Consider the following 23,544-nt stretch of genomic DNA (forward strand, 5'->3'; position numbering starts at 1 on the left):
GTCTCCGCGTTGCGTTTGGCCCCGAGGTCCGTGAGGGCCTCTCTGCACAGTACTCCGGCCTGACAGCTCCTGCGTGGCCCTCCATGTACTGTGCAGGGGGCCTCCCCTCAAGTTTCATTACGCCACTGGTACTCCTGGTCTCAATTTGTTGTTCTCGCTCCTACAAATGATCCGCGTAGGTTAGGGAGTGCCTCTTCTGTCTGTGACTGTGAGAGCAGTCTCTGAGTGACGTAGAGTATAGATGCACTAAAACGCGTGTTTCTGAAATACTTGAGGACTTACATTTCAGGGACGTTGGGCCTGATGTATTATTCCCATTTACAAACCAGGTATAAGCAATCTGAGCGCCGTCTGGTTTTCAAATGGACGTGCTGTTTGCGATGCGACTTACATGGCAATAGGTTGCATCGCAAATTGTCCATTCCCTTAGGGTCACAAAACATCTTGACTAATAAATATCAACTAGGCAGGCCACGATTTGTGACCCACTATCGGGACAGACTTTAGGGCGGTGGAGCCGCACGTTGCGCTGATCTTAGGGAATGGGAGGGGGTGCTGTGTTAAAAAAAAAATATGGGTTTAATAGCACGTGCAGCTGATTTTCTTGTGTCCACTAGTTTTCAAGCAACAATAAAAATGACAACTTTAGTGATTAATGTTCCCGCTGGAGAGAGAGTTTTCTTTAGTGGCAGTTTTGACTAATCATAAATTAGCGCAGAGGGTTAATGTGCCTGCTGCAAAGAACTTAAACCATGCAGATCATATAACATTGTCAATGAACTATGAGTAGCTTTATAAACAAATGAAATGGATTCCAGTAAGGGACTATGGAGGGATGAGGGGCTCTGTTGGACGGTGGTAGAGAAGGGTTTTGTGGAGAAGGAGGTCATTTGTGTGTGTGTGTGGGTGGGGGGGGGGGGGGGAGTTGCAACAACGATTGTTGCACCGGGTGCTACCAACGCTAAAGTCAGCCCTGCCCACTGTCATGACCTGTGAGTGCTGACATGGATGCCTGCACTGGACAGCTTTACCAAACACTTTGTTTTTAAACACAGCCTGTGCCCTTTTAAAGGAAAGATGCTTTTTTATCCTAAATTGAATTCCTTGTGTTTGGCGTGGAAGACTGAATTAACCCCATACCACATTTGGTACAAGTAGTGTGGTTAATTCAGTCTCCCACACCAAACACGAGGAATTCAATTTAGGATAAGATCTGTAGTTTACCCTGAAATCCAGAATCCACCTTCAACTTCAAGGAATACATAAATAAACAATAGAACACATGGAATACATGTCATTGCCATAAATGCTAGGTAGGTAACAGTACCGTATGTAGTGTGAATACAGGTAAGTACATAGGTAAAGTGAATACGTGTGAATATAAAATGGAATATCTTAATGCATACTACATACTTCTTTTAAAATAAAATGTTTCCTGCTTGGGAATAGTTCAGAATGAGCAAGCAGTGGTCCTATGAATCACCTACCTGCTCTTTCTAAGGATGTTAACACGTTTCCCAACGGGAAATCCGTTGCAGTGGGGCAGCTCCCCCTTTGCGAATCATTTACCATCCCAAGTCAGGAGACAGCAAATGACCGATGGTTTATGACCACAATTGCGGCAATCCTCTCTATCCTCTTTACACACAGGGACTGTTATAGAATTGCCACTAATTTTGATGTACAAAATGTTCCAAAAACGTAAGCACACTCGGTTAGCCACATACCTGATAATCTCTAATGAGCAAGAGTCTTGCTGTGCTGATTGCTCATATGGGACATAGTTCTAAGTAAATAAGAGGATTCAAGGTTTCAACATGAGTATTTTAATCTTTGCTTGAATACACTTTACAAATATGATTTTCTCACACTTCCTTTGGCAGAAATATTATAATATGTTTGAGCCACAACTGGCTATTTTGCACAAGAACTAGATTCATCAAAACTGCTCAGATCCCCAGTGCCTTTACTCTCATTTATTTAGTCTTGGTTTCTGTTACCAATTTACACAGCTGCTTTCCAGATACTAAGGCAGCATTATCTCATAGCGTCTCTGTGTTGGAGAGCTGCTTTAAGCAGGATTCTGGTCGTGCCTGTGCATAGCATCGAACCTGGCAGATGGCCAGGTACAAACAGCTGCCTGTGAAGTGAAGGTGGTTTCTGGGTGGCTTAGGTGGCCGCTGAGTTCACTACGAGTCACTGTTTAATTTTTACCTTGAATGCAGTCAGTGACCAGTCTTTGCTGAGTTAGAGAAAGGAGAGGGGGCATGTGAGAAGTTAACTAATGGAGTTTTGTATCTCACTGTATATATAACTGAGCACTGCTTGAATGCTACTTTGTTATTAACTCTTACGGCATACAGCACTCCTATCCCCACTTGTACTCGCATCTGGGTTAGTGGCGGCTGCCGCCAATCAAAAGTGGCTAGGTGGGGGGGCTGAGGGGTGTCAGAAGGGGTTGTCAGGTGGGGGTGTGTAAAAAGAAAAATTAAAAATAACTTACCTGCTTCTGCTGCTGCCGGTCCCGCTGCTGGCCGCTCGCTCTCCTCCAGGCATTCACCACAAAAGCAGACTTCTAATCCAGATGCTGCTCTCATGCATGAGAGCAGCGCCGGGATTGGATTGAGTGGGCTGGTTTGACGCTGACTCAGGCACAGGGAGCTTGTGCCATTTCTCCACCCGGCTGTGTAAGACAGCTGTGTTGGAGAAATGTAAGTGCACATGTTAGTTTAGCCGTCCTAAAACGGCCGGCCAAACCGACATGCATACTTTACAGTGCCCACCACTACCCCTCCCTGCCATGGCCCAGCCCAGCCCCACCCATCCCTAGATTCCTTGGCTGTCAGAGAGACAGCGACAATTAAAATGAAAAAAATGTTTTAAATCATTTTATTTATCACTGCATGACTATGAGCAAGGGGGCGACGCTCCTCCGCTATTATGGAGGAGCCGCCCCTGATCTGGATGTATGCATAAATGAAGTGAAAGGTGAGTGCCTAAAAGGGTCTGTTGATAGACTTCTCCTTGAAATAGATTTCGGGGCACACTATAGTGCCAAGACTGAAACTCACTTGCAGACTTTTCACCGTGGGACCAACATTGAGCCACTCTTGATGCCGGCATTTGTGCCACAGTGAATGCCTTTTTTTCTTTTTTCCGTTTTTTATGTGTGGTGGCCCGCTCCCCTCTCTGCCCATTCACATTTCACCACCTCAAACTACAGCGCCATTCAATTATGTGCTGCAGTAAAGGCAGTGAAATGTCAGTTGGCTGAAAAAACAAGGTGAAAAGTCTGCATACTACTGAAACTATGACATATTCTCTTGTTCGTGCTCCCGATAAGGTTTCCAATCTAATAGTCCATGTTGTAGCATTGTGTAATATACAATGATTTAACGCATGAGACAAACTATATTTCACCTTTTTGTTCATAAAATTATTGATTTCTATTGCCTAATCCTGTATACAGTGGCTCAATACATGAGTAGAAGAGGCTACTTTACATACCACCAGCCATCTTCTTGATAACTTGAGCACATTAGTCCAGATACAATTGGGGTCACATACCACACACACAAACCCAGAAGTAAGCGTAAACTGGGCTTTCCTTCCTACAATTGTTGAATCCCCAGTTTTTCTGCATTCTTCTTATATCAGAGATATCAGCAATTACCCTTAAATTAGACCACGTCCTCGCAGGGCCGGCTTTAGCACTGGTAGCGCCCAGGGAAACAGTCTTTTTTGGGGCCTCCATAGCCTCTCTCTGACATACATTTCATTTCCTTTACATCGCAACTCATAATTCACTCACACTCAGTTCTGTGATCTGCATGGTACACTTTCTTTGCAGCAGGCACAATAACCCTCTCAGCCTCTGTGATGAGTCAAAACTGCCACTAGACAAAATTCCAATCTCTCACCAGCAGGAACACTAAACACCAGAGTTATCTTGGCATTTGTATTGTTGCCTGAAAACTGCTGGACGCACATGGAAGTTTACTGCTTTTAAACCCATAAGTTATTTTTGATTACAGTGCCCTTCATCCAAGTCAGGGCCAGGTGCGGCTGCACCAGTCGCACCACCCTAAAGCTATCTATCAACTTAGCACCATATCACATCATAAAGTCTTGCCCGTCCTGTGTAGCTGCAAATAGTTTATGCATGACATCTTTAGCATCAACAGCAAAATGATAACATGTAATGATTGTTGAACCATAGCTACTTTCGTTCCACCATTAGCACATACAGATCCCAAATGAGACTCTACAAAATCACTATCATGGGAGCTAAATCAATTTATTTTACTACTGAAATCACTGTATTATTTCTAAGGAATGTTTCAGGGTGTGTGGTGGTCTGTCAAGTGCATCTTAGTCTTCTCTCTGCCTGGCTTCACTTTGAGCCAAAAGCCTGTAGTCCAACATATTCTTGGATCTTGAGAAATGAAAGTTAAGTCTCGTTCTTGTCTTCGTAAAGGCAGTTAGCATCCATTTCTATGCATATTCAAAGGTGTGGCCGAAGGATGGTGGCCCCTTCATGAGGCTGCATCCTTTCTTAATGCCACCTTTTGGTTAGTTTCCCTGAAAAACATTCACATACTTGAGGTTTGGGTCATTATTTGATTCTCGTTCTGAGACTCAAGGGATGCTTCTGATTGGAAATTGTCTGTAGTGTTGAAAGTAATTTTTAGGAATTGTTTTGTGCATGCATGCTTTTCCTTGAATAGCTAAGCAACCCTTAGGGCTTCACATAGAGTTTGGCAGATGCAGGACATACCCCAAAAAGCAGCAGATTTCCCATTGTTTTGCTTGTACTTCAGACTGCGAGGAAACACAAATAAAATAAATTCCAACAATGCAGAGCTCTGTTTAATACATTTATTAAAGCACTTATTAAGGTTCAAATAGGGAAGCAGGCAGGTGAAATGCAGCAACACGAATACACTTCTGAAAATAATCACAGCAGTAGAATGATAAGGATCATAGAAACAAACAATGAAAATACACTACTTTAATCATGGATTATATATCTGCATATACAGTGATTATATATTCATTCACAATACAAAGCTAAAAATAAAAATTAAAAATGCATCACCATGATGCGATGTAGACGACCCTCAATGGGAACCGGGCAAAGGCATCCTTCCCCTAGAATTAGTTCTGTCTCTAACCCGAGTGGTCAGGTTTCCTTTTTAAAAACCTTAAACAAGCTAGAGAGGAGAATTCTAGAAACTACCCCCTCCCATATTGTGAGTTGTTGTTCAAACACTGGCTGTACCAGTCCGTGTTGAAAGAGCATGTAAGAGATTTGGCCACATCCCAATGTGCAATCCCAAGACCGAACTGTTCCCTGTCGTACCATAAACATTCTTCTGGTACAGACTTATCTTTCCCTCACTCCTCCGTGTTATGTCCCTGTCTGAGCAAAAAACAGAAAAATACCTGCACCACCAATGTGACGGTGTTTGAAGCTAAGTTAAGCACAAAATGGCAGTGGTCAAGATGGAGCAGGGGTTAAATACAGATATAATTACACCTATCCACCCTATTTAGAGAGCGTAGAGGCCCTAAGCTCCCTAAACAGGGCATAGTGGACGTCCACCATGTTTTGCTGAATGTCCTCCATTTACCAAACTTTCTTGTAGAATGCATTCTTGGAGTCTCGGCCTCAGCCTTCCATCTATTCATGCTAAATTCTAGACTTGTAATTCTCTCTAGACTCTCTCTACCACACTTTTAGGTCTGGCATAGCCAGAACCCTTTAAATTTACTAAAGTGATATTGTATGATCTACTTAGTTATTGGGCCTTCTCAGCCAGCCCTCTTCCTCCATAGGTCTGTTGTTATGTCCTTCGCATCTTTGTGTCCTTCACATCTTTCTTCGACCCACTACAACATATGGCAGTCAGCCCACTTCAGCCATTGGCTATTTTCAGTGGGAGTAACAGGTTCCTGCTCTTTCATAATAAGCGCATCTACGTTCAAACTAGTTCCCTTCAGAGTCAACTATGGCAATATGTGTTTGCTTTTTAGGACAAAACGTACTTTTTCTTTTAGACATTTTTTTATATCGGCAATGGCTCAGCAGCTCCACTATCAATAACATTTTACAAAAGAGGTAACAAAAAACAAAGCATTGGCACAATCAAGAGGATGGTAGCCAATGACAGACCTACTGGTTTTGCCAGTGCTTGTTTGGATTCAGTGGTTGATGTTGTTCACGTGACTGCAGTTTGTGTGACCTGCCTTGTTATCAAGTCATCAGTCCTTAATTTGAGCCAGTGTTTGCCAGGACTCTGCGTCATCACTTATTTAATGAAACCAGCACACGTTTGTATTCCACCACATTGTGGCACTGTCTATATAATTTTAAACACAGCACATCAGCTACCATATTTAACAATTCAATATGCATTAAGCAAATAATATCAATGCTTTCATGCCACTCCTATAGCTTTGGGTGACCTAAAGTAACATACATTTTCATATTTGTAGGAGTGTAATAGTTAGTGTCAGCACTGGAATTTAACAGCACCAGAATGAACAATGGGTGTTGCAAGTCATAGTGGCAGCCTAAAAAATATCTTGGGCCTTGGCACTTATTTTAGTTTTAGTTTTTTACATATTAAGCACTGCAAATCATAAATACCATTTGTATGTAACAGCAAAAGCAAGTACATTGACATTTTTTCGCTGTTGATGTGTGGGCACCGGCATCTGTACTCCACACTGAACGGTATACTAAAAAATACACAAAACCACAGTATGAGCAGGGGCGGCTCCTCCGCAACGGCAGAGGAGCACCGCCCCCTGGCTAAGAGCCATCAGCAGAAAAATAAAACAATACTTCATTATCGTTTTATTTTTCTTCTGCTGGCTCAGCTATCATGTGAAGGAAGGGGTGGGGCTGGGCCATGGGAGGGGGCAGAGGAAGAGGAGGAGGAATGGAGTGTCTTCTTAGGCCAGCCAAACACACATGCGCACTTAGATTTCTCCAGCCTGGCTGTGTTAAACATCTGGGTTGGAGAAACTACGCAAACCCGATGGCAGTGTCTGAGCGGCAGTCCAAGCCATTGAGCATAAGGGCAGCACCAGGATTGCTAGGGAGCCTGTACTGGTGTCCCAGTGAATGCTGGGACACCAGAACAGCAGAGAAGCGGGGCGTCAGGAGACAGCCGCAGGGAGGGTAAGGTTTTTTTTTAATGATTTATTCCCCCCGTCCTCAGCGTCACCCGAACCCTCTTTTGACATTTGCAGTGACCGCTACTGAGTATGAGGCGTATAAAGAGTTGCAAACAGCAGTGCAAAAGCTACAGTGAACTGCTAAAATGGAGAACAACGAGGGTGGCACCCCTTTGTTCAACCATATGACCAATGCTGGTGAGGGCATTGGTTCACAGCTTGTTTGTTATTTTGAGACCACACCTTAAAATAAAGGATTTTGATGAAAAGTCAAAATACTTTGTTTGACCAGTACAGACAACACAGCCTGCTGTGGCACATCTTAGAGAATGATAAGCAAAATATCCCATTCATTTTAACACGTGCACGTCTAAAAGTGAAGCCCTCGGGTATCAGAATGCAAAAACAAGACTATGGTCATGTTTTTTACTACTGGTGTACAGTTTTATTTAACAGGAACATGTCCCATGGGCAGTGGAGCGCTAAACATCAGAAAAAGTTCTACAGGGAGCAAGAAATGCTGCATTAGAGTGGGGGCGAGGTGGGGGAGAGCATCACAAATAAAGGCAAAGATCAAAACATTTAAGAATGAGCTGACTGAAAGATGACTTCATGAGGGAGGAAGCATATGAACACTATTGGTTATTGAATTGAGTTCAACAACAGCATTAATAAAAATATAAATGTTTATTATTGTAGGAAAGTACCCTCTTTTTGGCATGGAAACCCCAATTTTTGCCTGCTATCACTGTTCTTAGACTGTTTTTTACTGGCATTCTATTAACCAGGACCCCAGTGATTGTGCTCTCTCCCTCTAAACTTGGTTACTAAGGACCTGTGTGCACTCCACAATTGTCATACTGGTGTCCCCTTGGAAGTCCCTAGTATATGGTGCTTAGGTACCCAGGGTAGTGGGGCACCAGGGGTCCCCCATGGGCTGCAGCATGTATTATGCCACCCATGGGAGCCCATGCAAAATGTGTCTGCAGGCCTGCCATTGCAGCCTGTGTGAAAAGGTGCATGTACCCTTTCACCACAGGTCAGTACACCAGGTCACTGTAAGTCACCCCTATTGTAGGCCCTAGTAGCCCAGAGGGCAGGGCACAGGTCCCTGTATGGGAGGGCACCCCTGCATGAGCAGAGGTGCCCCTATGAATTCCCATTCCATTGCACTGGACTTCATAAGTGCGGGGAAGCCATTTTACCCATGTACTGGACATAGGTCACTCACTACCTCTCTCCAGCTACATAGTGGTAACTCCGAACCTGGGCATGTTTGGTATCAAACATGTCGGAATCATACCCCAATAATGTTGCCAGTATTGGTTGTATGATTCCATGCAGTTGGGGGGCTCCTTAGAGGACCCCCAGTATTGCTTCTACCAGTTTTCTAGGGTTTTCCAGGTAGCCCGCGCTGCTGTTATCCCACAGACAGGTTTCTGCCTGCCTGGTGCTTGACCAGCTCAAGCAGGGGAAGGCAGAACAAAGGATTTCCTGTGGGAGAGGGAGACAACACCCTCTCCCTTTGAAATAGGTGTTACAAGGCTTTGGAGGGGTAGTTTCCCCAAGCCACAGTTTTCTTTGAAGGGTACATTTGGTGCCCTCTGTGCATAAACTGGTTTGCACCGGTCCCTGCTCTGGCAGGAAACTGGACAAAGGAAAGGGGAGTCACCCTTTCCATCACCACCCCAGGGGTGGTGCCCAGAGCTCCTCCAGGTGGCCACTTGATTCTGTCATCTTGAAAACAAGATGTGCAGAGGCCCCTGGGAGCATCTGAGTGGCCAGGTCAGGCAAATGACGTCAGAGCCCCCTCCTGATAGGTGGTCACCATGCTAGGTGACCAAACCCCCTTTTAGGGCATTTAGGGACTTCCATGCGGGTGAGTCCCCAAATTCGACATGCAAGACTCCACCAGGACTCCTGTGCATTGTTTACTTCCACTTCTGGCCACTGGAACTGCAACAGGATTCTTCAGGAACCAACAAGACTGCAACTCCTGCGATGACCTTGCTGTGCAACATTGTTTCTCTGGCTCCTTCGAGCAACTGCAACATTTCCCTGGCTGTGCATCCTCTGAGGTTGACGAGACTTCAGCCTGCACAAAGAACCAAGAACCAAGAAGGAATATCCCTTGGAGTGAAGGAGTCACTCCCCTGCAGGCACCTACAGCAACAATGCCTGTGTGGTTCTGACTCCTCTGGAACCGCGTGGATCCTGCATCACAGATGGTGGTCAGGAATGTCCCCTTGATCCTGTCTGCCAGCTTTCTAACTTGGGAGACAGTGAGCCCTTGCCTCTCCTTGCAGGACAGTACCCCTGTGCACTGTGACTCTTGCAACTACCAAGGCTTGTTGTCTCCTGCTCCAAGGGATCCTCAGGCTTCGAGTAGCACTGGCCTCCAGCACTTCATCCTGCCACAGTCTCCTCTCTGCTGCTCCAGTGACATGGGACTCCTCTTCAGGTGTGCTGACTGGTCCTCACTGCGGCTTACTGTGCCTGATGCCAGTGGGTTTCCTGTGGGGGCTGCGACTGCTTCTGTTGGCACTCCCGACTGCTGGGGGTCATCTCGGACTCCCCTCCAAGGGTTGAGTCCCCTGGGCATTGCTGGTTCTCTTCAGCCTTGCAACTCTTCTTTTGCTCCTCTTGCATTTGTCAAGGTTTGGTGGTGGCTCTTCTGCACCACTGACCATCTGCAACCCGACAACCGATGTGGGACACCGTCTGCACTGCCCCAAGGACTCCTCTTCAGCTCCTGGGTTCCACAGCTTGTCTTCGTCTTCCCTCATCGACCTGATTCTTTATCCGAGGAAGGGTGGGTAGTGGTTCCTGCCCCCACTGGACACTCCATTGTGGGACTGGTCTTTGTCCCTTTCTTTTACAGGTCCTCGTCTTACAGAATCAACCTTTGGTTTCTTCTTGTCTGGTCCTGTTCTTGTACAATCCTTTTTCTAAGTCCTCCTGCTAGTCGTTGGGAAGACCTGATACGTACCTCTGCTCTCCTGGTCGCTGGGTGTTACTCAGGTACCTCATTGGGGTTCCTAGTTCTTCAAGCTCTCCTCTAACAACTCAATATCCTTCAGTGGGGGACTACACCTCGCATTCCACTTTCTTAGTATATGTTTGGCCCTAACCTAAGGCTTTCACTATTTTTCACTAACTATTGCTTCCTAGACATAGCCTACATTCACTTATAGGAGTTGCCTGGACCTGGTATAAGGTGCCAATACCAAAGGTGTCCACCACTAACTAGGCCAGCTTCCTACAACCTGTTAAAAACTCAACCTTTCCCAGTGAGCTTACTACGTTTCTTCGGCAACATTTGGTCAGGCATCTGCCAACCGTCGGTAGAACCCCAGACAAAAAGGCTGAGAACGCAGTAGAGACCAGTCATGTGCTGTGCCTTGTTTTCCAGTGCCAATATGAAGCAGAAGATCTACTGTTAGATCTTAACATCTACATGATGGTACACCGCGGTGTGCCTTCTTTGCCTACCCTGCATAGAGCAGAGCTCTGTTGTTCCAAGCCTGTTCATATGTAAAAGGGAGCATGATAGTTAATTAAAGTGTGGCAAAAACTCTTAAATCGATCAAGATTGGTCACTGAGCTCTGTCTATACTGAGTGCAGACAGCCATGTAGTTTATTTTGAGGGCAGTGCAACAGTGCTTAATTTGGGCGGTTGTTTCCGGTGCGGAGCATCTGAACTTATTTTTGAGGGCCGGCACTTATTTTTCTGACTCAAGCATTTACTCATTTGGGAAAGATGCAGGAAGAGAACAAGCGTTTGCAATGCAGTGGGTCTCACATTTGCTAGAGTTGGAGCTATTGGCGTTGTAAATTCCTAACTGGACTTTTCTTGCCACTTAAATTGAATACGTAAAGTAAAACAGTTGACATAGGGAAGCCGATTCAATGCGCCACAGTCGCCATGAGTGTGAGCACAAAGGAGAGACACAAAAAGAAGTTTGCTCGCAGTCAAACATATCAGCAAACATGCAATTATTCAGGTTGCAGGGTCAATGACCAAGGCGGTAACAAACCTGCCCCATGGAGGTGCAAACATAAAGCATTTACCAATAATAACAAAGGATTTAAAAAAGGCAAGCCCACAAACGAGTGAAAGTGATGGGCATGAGGTGGGCGTGGTTAAAAACCTACATAGATACCAACACATCGGCTCGCTGCTATGCTCAACCTAAAAATGAAAAAGCTGCACAAAGGAAGAACACAGAAAGCTGCAAGAATGAGCTGAAGGGGTGGGGAGTGGTTGTAAATGGGATAAAGAGGCACGAGATTGCTTCAGGATTGCGTTACCTCAGTGTTCTGTGCTCGCACATTTAATTGCAGCAGCTGCATGTTTCAAAGGTGAGCTGTAGCCAATGGCACATTTCTATTTACTAATTAAGCACTGCAATGTGAAGAAGGGAATCCCAGCCCAAGTTTGAGGGAGACAGCATGACCTGTGTGAAGAAGACAAGAGAACACCAGTCCTTTCTAGCTAAGTGTATCGATGCCCAATATATTGTATGCCTCCCTATCTGTACTGCAGACAGTGGTTTGTGGTGGTGCAAAACTCTTGTGAGGCAGGGAAAAGGACATTTTAGCCAAGACCTGGCAGAAGGCAATCAAGTCAGCAAATTCGGATCGTGACCTCGGTGGGCACAGACTCATGCCGCACACAGAGACAGCCAGCACGTTCCACACAAAGAAAACCAGCGCGTGACAAGAAGGCGCAAGCCTTTACTGGAGTCAGTAACATAAGGAAACACAGGGTCATAACGAGAGGTGATCTGCTCACCCCACATAGACTTTCCTACTTACAGAGATCGTCTCTGCTCCCCTTTTCACTTCGTTGTTCATTTCCGAAGCGTTGACACATTGAACAGTTTCCGGAGTCCACATTTGCATGTGGCCAGCCTGTGTACTGTCCTACCAATACAGTGGAGTGTAACACGCGGTTTATTAGCCCTCCAATTTGTGTCCGCCCCTGCCCTGTGTGGCTGTGCATGCGGCACAAGCTGCACACGGCTTTTGGAATGTTCAGGAGGCAATCAGCATTGCGACGGTTGAGCACCCATATTGTGTGAGAAACAAATGAAATAAAGAAGCCTTACACTTCGCTATGTTTGCCTCATCATTACACCCTTAAATTTGGCGATGAGGACGGGGGAACCATTGCAGAAGACACCACTTCACTTCGAAATTACATAGCTGGAAGCAGCGTTGTGTCCACAGCTTCGGAAATACCTTGTACTTCAATTAACGGCTTGACAAGGTGAGAGAAGTGTCTGATAACTAACAATAACTCCAATAAAACACTCCCACTTAAGCCACAAAGGGTCCCCACTGGCAAGCACGATCTCTTGGCCACCTCGCCCAGACCCTGGGCGGAGTTCATCCACAGAACTGAAAGCATTAACCTGTTGATTACACTGAACTTAATAATATGTTATACACTAAATAACCAGCGGAGGGAGCCAGATCCTTAAAAATAAAATTAAGAACTCTAATAAATGAATACTACAAGAATAAGAAGTTATTTTAAATGACTATTGGATATAATATATTTTAAATGTAATCCCAGTAAATTAAAACTAAGGCTGGCATAATGGATGCTGTGGCAATGCCAAGTACCTTTCAAGAAGGACCAGGATCACCTGCAGAAAGTTGGACGCAGTGGATCAAATGTTTTGAAAAAAACCTAGAAGCTATAGATGTAACCAAGTATGAGCCAGACAGAAAACAAGCCATGATGTATAATTGTCTGGGAGTTGAAGGAAGAAGGTTATTTGACCACATAACTCCTGTTGAGAAAGAGGAAGAGGAAGGCCAAGAAAGGGATGTATTCATTAAAGCCAAAACTAGAAGGAAAAACTATTTTGATACAACAATGAGTGTCATTATGGAAAATTACAACTTTTACTACCGCTACCAAGCGTCTGGAGAATCAATTGAGTCTTATGTTGCAACACTAAGAAGGCTGGCCGCAACATGCTCATTCAAAGACATAGATGAAATGATCCGCGATCAAGTAGGAATGCGCACCACTTGTGTCAAGGCGCAAGAAAAGCTATTATGTCATGTTGGAGAAGGTGACATCAACTATAAAGAGTATTGAAAGGGCTGCCCAGGGAGTGAAATTGCAGTGCAAGTCTGATAACCATCATGCGGGCGTCAACCTAGTTCACAAAGAAGACGAAGCATCCATGAATCAATCAAAAATATACAACAGAAAAAATGGTTCAAATCCACACAACATAAAATTAACATGCTATCACTGCAGGTCAAGCACCCACTTGACGTCAAGTAAGGGCTGTCCTGCTATTGGCAAAATGTGCAAAGGATGTGGAAAGACTGGACATTTCCTAAACGTTTGCAGAAAGTCTTGTGTAAAAACATTCTGCAAGTAGAGGAATCTAAATCATAGGAAGACTAAGATGACAGTGAAATGATGGAAAATTTAGTGTTACTAGTGGCCATCATCAATAAGGAAGAATAGCACAATCAACCCAAATGCAATGTGCATGTGAATGGGGAAAATGGGGAGATGCTAGTTGACGCTAGATCCAGAATGACTATTTTATCAAAGGGAATTTACGAAAACCTAGAATGCAAAGCACCATTATATGGTAGCAGGATAATTCCAGGAGCCTATGGAGGTCACAAAATAAAGCTGTAAGGAGTGTTTAACACCGATTTGATGTTCAAGGAGAAAAGTGCTTCGTCAAAGGTATTCGTAGTAGACTACAGTGTCAATAGGCTTGGTTGTTTGGAGCAACAGAAACTGAAAATGATGATTAATCCATGTCAACCTCCTAATGTGTTCAGCATCAAAGAAAACAGTATAGAAGCTATCCCCGAAGAGTACAAGAAGGTGTTCACTGGGAAACTTGGATGCTTAAGGAACTTTAAACATAAAATAATTCAAAGAAAGAATACACAACCTGTCAAACAATTTGTACGAAATGTACCTTTGTCAGCCAGTTCTGAGGTCAAAGATGTTTTAAAGAATTGTGACAATGGAATAATAGAACCCATCAACAAATCGGAATGGTTATCACCTGTGGTCATAGCTAAAAAGAAATGGATCAATCCGTTTATGCATTGACCTTCGCCAACTCAACCACTATGTGGTAGCTGATTGTCAACCGTTGCCTCTAATAAATGAAATGGTGATGACCTTGGAGAAAGCAAAGATCTTCGCAAGTCTTGACCTCAGTGTGGCTTACAATCAAGTACAATTGGAAGAGGGCTTAAAAGATTACACAGCATTCATTACGCATAGCTTACCAATTTTTCAGACTACCTTTCTGGCTATGTTCGGCATCGGCGGTCTTCCAGTGCATAATGAACTAACTTTTTTCTGTAATGAAAGGCGTAAGGTCGTTTCAAGATGACATACTAATTTACAGCAAAGCAGAAGAAGAACACATGTCCATTTTGTGGATGGTTCTACAAAGAATCCAAGACACTCATCTAACATTACAAAAAGACAAATGTAAATTTGTCAAAGGAACAGTAGAGTACCTTGGATACCTCATTGATGAACATGGAGTTCGACCAAAGCCGTCGTTGATATCTCCAATTTCAAAGTCGCCAACCCCGAATAACAAGGAAGAACTCTCGTCACTTTTGTGAATTTCACTCTAAATGCATTCAGAATTATGCAATAAAAGTTGAACCACTTTGAAAATTAATAAAAAAGGATGCAGAGTTTATATGGGATGAAACATGTGAACAGAGCATGAAGGACATAAAAAAAGAACTTGAGCTTGGACCATCCCTGCAGTCCTTCAATGGAAAATTACAAAGCATGGTAGCCACTGATGCTATTGCAACGCAAAAGGATGATGGGCAGAGTGCTGAACAATGCAAACACTGACCCCAATCACAGATCTGGGTTTAATCCATCGTTCTTTTGCTCATCATGCCACCCCAGTTTGGACCCAGCTATATGCAAATCAGTCTTGATCCTGTTCCTCATGGAAACAGTCCATCCTGAACTGCCAAGCCAGGTCCTCCCTGGACCAGAAACAAGCATCCTGGGACCAGTTTCAGGGTGTCACCCTTCATCAGCCAGATTAGCTTGAATCCAGTGGCACAGTGAGCAAGGGACCCACTTCTGGGCATCCCCTTCCCACTTAAGGCAACTTTAGCAACACAGAAGGATGATGGACGGAGTGCTGAACAATGCAATCACTCACCCCCTGTCGCAGATCTGGGTTTAATCCATTGTTCTTTTGCTCACCATGCCACCCCAGTTTGGACCCAGTCATATGCAAATCAGTCTTGATCCTGTTCCTCATGGGAACAGTCCAGCCCGAACTCCGAAGCCAGGTCCTCCCTGGACTGGAAACAAGCATCCTGGGACCAGTTTCAGAGTATCACCATTCATCAACCAGGCTAGCTTGAATCCAGTGGCACCGTGAGCAAGGGACCAATGTCTGGGCATACCCTACCCACTTAGGGCAACTTTAGCAACACAAAAGGATGATGGGCAGAGTGCTGAACAATGCAAACACTGACCCCAATCACAGATCTGGGTTTAATCCATCGTTCTTTTGCTTACCATGCCACCCCAGTTTGGACCCAGCCATATGCAAATCAGTCTTGATCCTGTTCCTTATGGAAACAGTCCAGCCCGAACTGCCAAGCCAGGTCCTCCCTGGACCAGAAACAATTATCCTGGGACCAGTTTCAGAGTGTCACCCTTCATCAGCCAGACTAGCTTGAATCCAGTGGCACAGTGAGCAAGGGACCCACTTCTGGGCATCCCCTTCCCACTTAAGGCAACTTTAGCAACACAAAAGGATGATGGACGGAGTGCTGAACAATGCAATCACCCACCCCCTGTCACAGATCTGGGTTTATTCCATCGTTCTTTTGCTCACCATGCCACCTCAGTTTGGACCCAGCCATATGCAAATCAGTCTTGATCCTGTTCCTCATGGGAACAGTCCAGCCCGAACTACCAAGCCACGTCCTCCTTGGACCGGAAACAAGCATCCTGGGACCAGTTTCAGGGTATCACCCTTCATCAACCAGGCTAGCTTGAACCCAGTGGCACAGTGAGCAGATCTGTGACTGGGGGAGAGTGTTTGAAAAGTTTCAACACTCTGTCCATCATTTTATTTTGTTTTGTTTTGTGATGTAACCACTGATGCTAGCCAGATCAGGTTGGGGCAGTGCTCAGACACAGAACAGTTAAAGGAGAAAAAAGCATTGCCTTTGCATCATGAAAGCTGAGAGGCGCAGAGTCAATGTATTCGGTAATTCATACGGTGACCTGTTAGCCTGTGCCTAGGCAGTTACAAAGTTTAAAACTTTTCTTTGGGGCAAGGAGTTCATTATACGCCCAGATCACAAGCCTTTAGTCAGCATCTTGGAAGGGAAAGGTTCTAGCAAACCTACTCCAAGAATAGCAAAATTAGCATGTGTAGGAAGCTGGCTCTGTATATACCATATCAAAATGAGATATAGTGCGCACAGAGTTCAGGGGTTCCCCAGCGGCTTAACAGAGGCTAAAGTAGATAATACTGATGCTCTCTTTTGTTGTAGTGTGGTCGGGCAGTTAGGCTTATCAGACAGTAGTGCAAAGCATTTGTTGTTCACACACAGACAGTAGAAGAAGCACACACTAAATGACTTAACTCCAGACTAATGGTTTGTGTATAGCAAAAATATATTTTCTTAATTTATTTTTTAGAGCCGCAAGATTCAAGTTGCAGGTAAGTACTTCAATAGATTCATATTTCACATATGTATCAACAGTACTTTGTTTGAAACTGATAAGTTATACAATTTTCAGAAACAGTTGGTGGGGGGAAGAAAAGTTAGATTGTTTCACAGTTAAGTATAATACTTATGGTTCCAGTCTCCAGGGGTAGGAAGTTCACAGGTTGAGGTACAAGTTAACCCCAAACACCCACCACCAGCAACAAGGGGCTGGCCGGTTGCTGAGGTTAAAGTGTAGGCAAAATTAACGTTGGCTCTTGTTTTGCTTTTCTCTAATGACCGAGGTGAAACACTCATGCACTGACAAAAAATTTCTATAATGCACTTCTTAGTCCAAAGAAGACATTTATTATTTCACTAGGCAAGGTTCCTAAAAGGAGATTAGCATGTTGAAAGCACACGTTTAAAAGTAATCACAACGATTAAATGAAAACATACATAACTTATTATCCACTGCAATATACACAACAAATGTATATATCTATATTATAATGCAAAGCAAAAAATTAATTAAAAATGCATCACCGTAGGGCCTAACAGGTGCTTCATCTTTCTCCTACCAGCAAGCCAATGACCCCATTCGACTGCGAAAGAGAAAGAGAGATCTCTACCCTCACGGGAAATCTATATCAGGCATCCGACGTTTGAATCCTGATTGATGTCTCTGAATCCGCTACTGTCGAACTGGGTCTCTTTTATGTCTTAAAAAACCCATAGACGGAGCTTTATGGAAAAACCCCTCCTGTTGCGCAAGAAGTATTCAAACATGCTGGCAAGTTTAGGTATGCTTTGAAAATCACACGTTGGGATATGGCCACAATCCCAAGATGTCAAGTCAAAGCAAGGCCGTTCCTTGCTGTCTGAGTACATTCTTATCAACCAAAGCCTTTGGTGAGAAAAAAGCACAAAAACAGACAGACAACGTGGAAAATCACTGGCAGCCTTTAACATGGCAGTGTCTAATGCTATGAGAAAGTCGATAGGCAGAATGAAACTAGGGCTAAACTGAATACAAAATGGAGTCTGTAACTGGTGAATACTGGAAAGCTAGGCAAGGTGCAAAGTGGTGCAACACGAGGTCAGTGGTCAAAACACACATTTCACTACAGCTCCTATTGAGACTGGGGGCACTCGGTTTCAGATCTGCACGCAAGTAAGTTCCCGCAACTTCAGAGGGTAGACCTGGGTGGTTTATATCAGCACTGCAGGGGCCACAAGTAGGCACCAAACATACACCCTATGCAGCACTGGGCGTCCGGGTGCAGGGTGCAAACAAGATGTCGGGTCTCCAATGATTCTCTATGACGGGAACCTGGGTGTCACTCAGAGGCTGTAGGCAAGGTCCAGGTCGGCATCTCGGGCACACTACCGGTTAGACAGGGAGGAGGGCCGCCTGCTGAACGTGGCTGTACCAGGTGTCAGTTTCTCCAAGGCCTGGGGGCTGTGGGTGCAGTGGGTCCTTTGGCATCGGATATCTTCATCCGGCGCTTTCACGGTCAGGGGTGTCCTCGGGATTCCCTCTGCAGGTGTTGTCGTGGAGGGGTGGAGAGGTCAACCCAGGGTGGGCACTTGCTTGGAACCGCCTGGGGATCCTCTCTAGCTGGTTGGGCCACCTGGGCATGGGCTGTGGGAGTCTGGTGAAGAGTGGTTAGGACTCACGCATTCGGAGGGAGTCCTTAGTCGTTGGTTTCTTCTTGGACAGGGCCGCTGTCCATGGGAGTTGTTGATCCTTTTGGATGCAGGGCAGTCCTCTGAAACTTTTCAGAGGCCACTGGTCCCGCTGTATGCGCCACTGTTCTTTTGCAGGTTCTTTGAAGCAGGAGACAGGCCGGTAGGGCAGGGCAAATCAATTGTCGTCTTCCTTCTTCTCTGCTGGGGGTTTCAGCTAAGCAGTCCTTCTTCTTCTTGTCAGGTCACCAGGAATCTGATGACTTGGGTTCAGGGAGGCCCTTAAATCCTAGATTTAGAGGCGTTTTAGGGGTCAGAGGGCAGTAGCCAATGGCTCCTGTTCCTGAGGGTGGCTACACCCTCCTTGTGCTCCCTCTGGGGAGAGGGGCACAAACCGAATTCTATTGGTCCTTGTCCTCCAAACCAAGATGGAGCATTCTGCAGGGAGGGGGTCACCTCAGCTCTGGACACCTTAGGGGTGGTCCTGGCTGGGGTGGTCAGTCCTCCATGTTTTCCCTAATTTTCCCACCAGAATTGCCACCAAAAGTGGTGCTATGTCCGGGGGCAGGCAATACCACTAGCTGGAGTGCCCGGGGGCACTGTAATCTGAGGCATGCGCCTTTGTGGCTCACCACCTGGTGTTACAGTTCCTGTAGGAGGGAGGTGTGAAGCACCTCCACCCAGGACAGTCTTTGTTTCTGAACACCGAGAGCACAAAAGCTCTCATTCCATGTGGTCAGAAACTTGTCTGAAAGTGGCAGGCTGGCACAGACCAGTCAGTCCTACACTAGCAGTTTGGCTAACACACAGGGGCATCTCTAAGATGCCCTCTGTGTGCATTTTTCAATAAATCCCACACTGGCATCAGTGTGCGTTTATTGTGGTGAGAAGTTTGGTATCAAACCAGTATTCAGTGAAGCCATTATGGAGCTGTGGAGTTTGTAATGACAAACTCCTAGACCATATACTCAATATGGCTTCACTGCATTTACAATGTTTAAGAATGGACTTTGACACTGTAGGGGCATATTGCTCATGCAGCTATGCCCTCACCTGTGGTATAGTGCACCCTGCCTTAGGGCTGTAAGGCCTGCTAGAGGGGTGACTTACCTATGCCACAGGCAGTGGCTTGTGGACATGGCACACTGAGAAGAGTGCCAGGTCGACTTTGTCTTTTACTCCCTACCAGCACACACAAGCTACAAGGCAGTGTACATGTGCTTGGTGAGGGATCCCTTAGGGTGGCATAATACATCCTGCGGCCCTTAGGGGCCTTCCCTGGCCACAAGGCCCTTGGTACCATGGGTACCTTTTACAAGAGACTTAACTGTGTGCCAAGGTTGTGCCAAGTGTGGAAACAAAGAACGCCTTTCGAGTTGCTCAGGGGTAGATTAGCCATCACACAATTGCAACCATGCTGGACTTTAGCATGGAAGAAATGAGAAGAGGAGAACATGAAGGAAAAAGAAACCAGAATGGGGAAGTTAGTAGACATACGTCAAAAACACATGTGTAGCAAATACAATGCTAGAAATGCAGTCAAGGAAATAAATGTGTGTACTGGTGATTTGGTAAGAGTGAAGTACTGAAAGAAGGGAGCCTATATGAGCATGTACAATGAACCAAGACTTGTAGTTAAGACCAATGGCACTGCTGTTTTATCAGACAATGGTGGAATGGTTCAAATGTAGTAGGCATTAGATTGTCAGAACCGGTCAGGGACTATGAAGTTGTTCATAGTGATGTGCCTAAATCCAACATAAAAGCTGAGCACAGTGAACAATGCAAAACAAGCTATGCCAATATTGTAACTACTAATCTTCTGACATGTCCTCGACTGTGACCGTGACCATCCCAGGGTACAACCAGGAGACCCTTTTACCACCTATCAGGTTCAAAGATTACATATTGAATTAATTGTTGTAAAAAGGGAAAAGATTAGCCCTCGGCGTTGTGTGTGCCCCTGCTCTGTCTGTCACCCTTGTGTGTCTGTGCGTGCGGCACATGCCACTCGCGGCTTTTGGAATGTTCAGGAGGCGCTCAGCGTTACGACAGTTGAGCACCCATATTGAGTGCGAATGAAATGGAATAAAGAAGCCTTACACTTTGCCCTGTTTACCTCATCATTACACTTGTCAGACCTTGTGGGGTTTTCAGGATATTGCGGCCACTTTTCAAGAGTCCACATCTCCATGTTGACAGCCTGCCACCTAGTGGTGGTTTTGGGACATTGCGGCCATTTGTTTTCTGTGCAATACATATTGTTTGAATTGTTAATCAGTCACATAGCATTACAGGGTGTTAAGGGCTCTTACTAAGGATACTTTAGTACACCATCTGTGACGTCTCCAGACACAACATGAATCTAAGTCAATCTATAGTCATACCTTCACCATTTTCAATGCTGCCTGGCAATTCTCTATTCCATGGGAGGATTGGATAGACACTTTTAAAAATTATTTATTAGCCTTTGAAGGCACTGATTTTTCTGCAGTATGGAAAAAAAGGTTTTTTATTGGGCTCTTTGGGTAAAGAAGGCCAGTACATATTTAAATACCTACCACCACACTGTTATAACCAAGGGAAGGAGTTTGAAGATGTTTACAAGAAGACCATACTATGACTCCAAACGAGATTTGCCAAGACTGTAAATATTGTGATGAGACGATACAAGTTTTATACTCAACTGCAGTCCAGCGGAGTCAGTTGTTGAATTTGTGGCCAGGTTACCCAAACTAGTGGCTAAGTGCCAATCCAATCAAATGACTGAAGAGTTAATACGAGAACAGCTAATTGCACAATGCAGCAGCAAACAAATGCAGGAACAATTGTGGGTGGCCAGCAATCCTTCTTTAAGCTCTTCACTGCTGCCCCCTGCCCTCCCTCCAGGCCCCCATGTGCTAAGCCTTTTTTTGGCTATTTGGGGCACCTCACGCTTAGGCCTCCATAATGTTTTGTCCACATAACGTATCCATGCAAAATTTGCATCCTTTTTGTCCAACATCCTGGGGATTCTGAAGGTACCCAGGGTTTGTGTCTTCACCTGGAGGGGACCAGGAAATTAGCTGAAATACGAAAAATGTTTGGGTTTTCTGGGAAAAATTTGAAGAAAATTCTGCAGAAGAAAGTGTCTGTTTTTTCCTGAAAATGGCATCAACAAAGGGTTTGCTGTGCTAAAGTCATAATCTTCCCAGCTTTCATGATCAGGTAAACTTGAGTCAAAAAACCCAATTTTTCAACACAGTTTTGGCATTTTACTGTGACGTAGCTCATGTTTCTTATTGTTCATGCTTACAACCTCCTTCCACTTAGTGATAGTAATGGGTATGAAACTAAAGGTGGATCCTGGAAAGCTATACATTTCTTAAAAGTAGACAATATTCTGAATTAAGCAAGGGATCATTTGTGTAGATCTTTCAAGGTTTTCCTAAAGAAAAAAAAAAATAAATATTGAAATTGAGTTGAAAAACTGCCATTTGTGTCTACATTTTCATCTGTAACTTATAACTATGGCAGGTCTTCAAAAGCCATGGACCCTTTGGTTGCGGGGATATATATGGCTTATAGGTTCACCAAGAACCCAAGGTATCCAGAGCCAAACAGTGAGCTGCACCTTGCAATGGTTTTTAATTGTGTACCGTGTATACAGCAATTCATTTGGGAAAATATAATCAGTGAAAAATAGGTATGAAGAAAACCTATGTATTTCCGAAATGGGCACAAGATATGGAGTTTAGAAGCAGTAGTTATTTGCAGTCAGAACTTTTGGTGTATCAGATCTCATCCTTTTCTCTCCGTTACATTAGTCTCACACATGCAAAGACAAACAGATGCATAGAATGATTCAATAAGATTTATTGAAACAACTGGTTCTTACACAAAATGGCATAAATTGCAATAATTAGAATGATGAAACACGCTAGAAGCAAAATGGTGGCGAGAAAAGAGAAACACAAGAAAATTCCCACCATACTGTCACTATGCGTAATACATGTGATTCCTACCTAGGCTATGTTAGATCACAGTGTGATGGTCCCTAATCTGCCCTTCAGGTTTCCCCCCTGGGAAGACATCATTCCCCCATACCCAAGCAAGGAAGTCTGTTGTCTAAAGAGACTCCATCCCCGTGTAGGCCCCGGTAAGTCTCAGCAAGCAGCTGTAGTAAAGTCAATCAGCATGCAGTTGTGGTTATCTGGTTGGGATCTCCCTCTGACGTGCATGGGACAGAGAAGTGTTTTTATAATAATGGTCTGAGGAAATGTCCCCACATGAGAATGTGTATGTTTCTGTGAATGTTGGAGACGCAGTGTACAACTTTGCTGGCAACCCTATCTCGCTGCAGCCTTGGGGAAAGCACAAAGTGAAAAAAAATGTATTGCTAAGAAATGCAGTGCTTTCCTAGGCAAGAGAACAACTAGATAGAGAAATTAAAACAGCACAGTGACTGTGACCGAATCTGAAATAATAAAATGAAGCAGAATAAAATATAATTGGGCTAACGGGCACAAGCGGCAGGCCTAGATGCTAAAATAATGTGCCTAGAGACAATACGAAAAATGGCTATACAACAGAACGTCCTAACAGCTTATGTCCAGCTAAATTCATGAAACCTAATTTCTCTTTTGTCAAGAAAAGTTATGTTCCCCTTCTCTTGGCCTCACAGTGCTCAACCAAGACTGCAAGGTCCAAGAGAGGAGCCCTCCTCTACGCCTCACTGAGATGGAACAGTGCTGCAAGACCAGGATATGGCCTTGCCTCAAGGTTTTTAGACCTTAACTATGCCTGTGATGCCAGAGGAAGTAAGAGCCTTCCCCTGAGGCTCACATCAGTCCAGAGCTGCAAGGCGGAAGGGAGGTCCCTTCCTCTGCTAGGCCTTGCAGAGCTGGGACATGGCTGGGAACCTGTAAAGACAAGAATTAATCCATAAATTCTAAAAGTGAAGATCAGGCACCATCATC

The 23,544-nt window shown here is 44.7% G+C and overlaps 1 protein-coding gene across 3 annotated transcripts in view; it reads left to right on the forward strand.

The window, feature by feature from the left end:
* Positions 1–23,544, forward strand: part of SYT8 (synaptotagmin 8) — a 226,787-nt gene that overhangs the window by 152,288 nt on the left and 50,955 nt on the right. The gene's annotated exons all lie outside the window — the stretch shown is intronic.

This window comes from Pleurodeles waltl, chromosome 3_1, assembly GCF_031143425.1.
Source record: "Pleurodeles waltl isolate 20211129_DDA chromosome 3_1, aPleWal1.hap1.20221129, whole genome shotgun sequence".
Classification (NCBI taxonomy): domain Eukaryota; kingdom Metazoa; phylum Chordata; class Amphibia; order Caudata; family Salamandridae; genus Pleurodeles; species Pleurodeles waltl.